A 3,675-nucleotide genomic window follows, 5' to 3' on the forward strand; every position below is an offset into this window, starting at 1 on the left:
TTTCAACAAAACTACAGACACAAATAAAAACATATAATTTAAGAAAAATACAGAGAATCGAAGTGTAAGTTCAAAATAAAGCTCAATAAAAGATTAAAAGAAAAAAAAGCCCAACCCTTTTTTATATCAGGATTGAACTTTAGAATCGCTGACTGCTGCTGAAGAATCGCGGGCGTCTGCTGTTGTTGCCGTAACCCGTATGTGCGTCTATGGTCTAGCCGTCTGGGGCTCGAACAAACGGGGACGGTCAGAAAGCAGGGGATGAGAAGGTGAAGACAGTGCCGGCAGAGGCGGAGTGGATGGAATGGGTAACCGGTTGAGTTGGGGAATGGATCAAAATTGGAATAGGTTGAAACTTGAATGAATCATAATCATGTTATTGGGCTAGGTAATGGACTTCACTTCTTGGCTAGGCCTGGGCATTTGGAAAGTTATAAAAAACAGTTGGGCTTTGTGATGAGCCGCCCATAAGTTCAGTGCGAGCCTGTGCCTGCACTTGACTTCATTGGGCTCCGCCCCCGGCAACACCACCCAAATTCACCCCTTTTCTGTAGACAACTTGCCATTCTGCTTTGAAATTTAGGAATTATCACATGGAAGGGACCCACATACAATAAAATATTCGTAAAACCCCTTTATGTGAGGGAGTGTAATTCATTGTGTACATATATCATTTTCCTAAAATTTAATATCCAAGTGCTGGAAGATATTTCCCAGCATAAATCTCACAAATAATATAAATTGGCCTAGTTTTGAACTCAAAGTCCAAGGTAATAACTCAAATTTCAGAAAACCCAGTTAAATCAAATCATATTTCAGCAAATAAATAAATAAAACTCAAAAGAATAAAATACACATTGTTAATTGTAAAGAAACATTAATTGTAACAAAACCTAAAGACACGTTGTAATTACTTATTAAAAATTGTTGCAAAAAACTAAGAACTCGTTTGGTTTTCCGTTTTCTGATTTTAGTTTTCAAAAATATCCAAAACTTGTTTGGTTACTCGTTTCTAGAAATACATTTCCGAAAACAAGGAAAAATTTATAACTGAAAACTCAAAACAATTTTTTCCATTTTGAGTGTTTTCAGTTAAAAAACTCAAAACGCTCAAAACACATCATTTTCTTTTCTTTTCTTTTTTTTTCCTTTTTTATCCAGGGGATGCTCAAAATAATCAAATTAATTGAATAAATGTCATAAAACAATCTCTAAACATTTATTATTTATTATTTAATTTTTGTAGCAAGAAAAATATTAAATTCATCAAGTTTAAAATATATATTATTTGGTAATATATTAGCATAAAATTATTATATTTTACTAAATAATCAAATTAATTGAATTATTGTCATAAAACAATTTCTAAAAATTTCAAACTAAACAAATTTTTTAGTTTTCTGTTTTGATAAACCGTTTTTCAAAATAACAAACTAAACACGTTTTCTATAATTCGAAAATAGTCCCTCCAAACATAAAACTAAAAATGAATTCAAAATTGAAAACACAAACGTAAACCAAATGCACCCTAAACAATTTACCTCAGTCCTCAAACACTGCAGCTGGAGCCTGGAAGTCAGAAGAGCCAAAGAAGGTTTGGCCAAGTAGAAAAGAAGATATTTGTAATAAAAACAATGTTTCAATATGCTGCACAAAAGCAGAAAATAAATGTCACGGTTTTATCTCTTCTCTCCATCGACCAAATCTGTGCAGTAATTAAAAATTTAATTTCTATGAAAAATCATAACAAATAACAGATAATTATCAATTTGGGAGGTCAAACTCAGCTACGTTCCCCGGGGGGGGGAGAGAAAACGACCTTGTCTAATCAACTGGATAGAAGTGAAATTTTGATTGTGACCAAAAAGCAATAGAGGTAACACAAACCCTTACAAAGCCATTGACTATAAATACACATTTCTTTTTAGACAAAAACAAATATACACTTTTCACTGTGACTGCAAATAAATCAAAACAAAAGATTAATCATAATTAGTCACTGGTTTAGTCAATGTATAAGTTTTAAATTTTACTTACCTGTTATATCAAGTACCTGGGGTCTTGGCATAGATATTGGAGCAGTCTCTATTTTTATTTTTTTTCATTTCTTTATTACAGAGAAAACAGTGCTAAAAATGCTCAGTTGGCCAAACTTTCAAGAGAGGAAAGTCTCTTAAACCTTATGCTTCATATAGATGAGAAGAAAATTCTTCTTGTGGCAATGCTAAAAATTCTCAGTGCCCAACCTCCCTTCTCTAATATCATCAATGGTTGTATGTTGTATTAATAACTTCATATCAATATATAACTGGGGGTTAGGTGAACAAAAGCAACAGGCCAAGGTTTCTGCTGAATCTCCAGTGTAAGTAATTAAGTAATCTCTAACTTTTTAGACTGCTTTTCTCCTTAACATTAGGATTAGAAAATTTGACTTATGTTGAGCTCAAAACATATGGATTTAGGTCAAGACTTTAGAATTGAAGAAATTGAAAAAAATGATTTGAAATCAATCTGTGATGTAAATATGTAATTTACTCAATGTTCAAGCATTTTGGAGAAATCTAATAAATAAAGCTTATTTCTTGTTCATAGAGGAAGGTACTTGCCACTCCATTTGGATTTTTACTTTACCTTAAGTGTGATAACCAGACTGCTCTACATATTCACTCGTGTCTCTCAACCGTAAGTGCCAAAGTATAATTTCCTCTAATCCCAGAGTTGAAGAAATAGCTGCAGTACTTAGAAGAGTGTTACCTTGCAATGCTTCTTGTCCATTTCATTACATTACAAGTGTTTCAGAACCCCATCCAGTGCTTTGAACATTTAACCAAAAGCCTCTAACATTTTCGGTGGACCAAATAGTTCCCATTCAGCAATGTTTATGGTAGATTAGCTAAAGTTTTAGTTCTATACTGCAATGTCATTTCAATAGCAATATCAGGCAAATTGCCAGTAATTAGTAATGCTACATGCAACAATAGGCAAATCGCCAGGCCATTTCAACTCAGACTGTTGCAACTTTATTATTCGAAGATATAATGTACAGATTGCAGTGGCAAAAGTAAATTGCTGAATCAACTACAAAAGAAGTTTCAGTCACAAAAAATTTAAGCAAACAAAAAAAAATGATTCCGAATTCTTCCATGCAAATAAATTAAAAACATAATCATTGTATATCATATACAACAGAGTGACAGTTAAAACAAGGAAAAGAAATTGTGGTGAAATATGAAATCAAATTTGCAAAAGGAAAAGGCGAAAGCAACCAGAACAAAACATAACAAAAAAATAAAAAATCTTCTTCTCACATATTTTAATGGAGAAAATTTGAAATTCACCCTAAAAAACCTAAACTTTAGGCTTACATGTTCTTCTTATATCTAATACCACTTGAAATCGAAGTGTTGGATTCTTGGGGAATTGCAAGAGACGGCTAAATCCTGAAGGTTTCCAAAATTTCACGGTGTTTCCGTGAGAGAGGGTAAAATTTGGGGCTTTGTATACAGGATTTTTAGCCCGGCTGGTTCACTAATAACTGGTCTGGCGATTTTCCAGAAAATGGGCGGTTCAATGGGTTAAGGATGGGTTAATTGCACATTGCTATAAATAAGTCAGCCGGACCGGAACTGGTCTCGATTCGCTGGTTTCCTGTGGGTCTTATAACATGAATGAACA

The 3,675-nt window shown here is 33.3% G+C and overlaps 1 long non-coding RNA gene across 1 annotated transcript; it reads right to left on the reverse strand.

The window, feature by feature from the left end:
* Window positions 1-6: 6 nt before the first annotated feature.
* Window positions 7-3,628, reverse strand: LOC111403474. The gene is made up of 3 exons (XR_002704479.1): window positions 3,366-3,628; window positions 1,542-1,647; window positions 7-567 (listed from the first exon to the last, which is right to left on the reverse strand). It is a non-coding gene; the product is annotated as an uncharacterized LOC111403474 (long non-coding RNA).
* Window positions 3,629-3,675: the final 47 nt, after the last annotated feature.

Source organism: Olea europaea, chromosome 11, assembly GCF_002742605.1.
Source record: "Olea europaea var. sylvestris chromosome 11, O_europaea_v1, whole genome shotgun sequence".
NCBI classification, from domain to species: Eukaryota; Viridiplantae; Streptophyta; class Magnoliopsida; order Lamiales; family Oleaceae; genus Olea; species Olea europaea.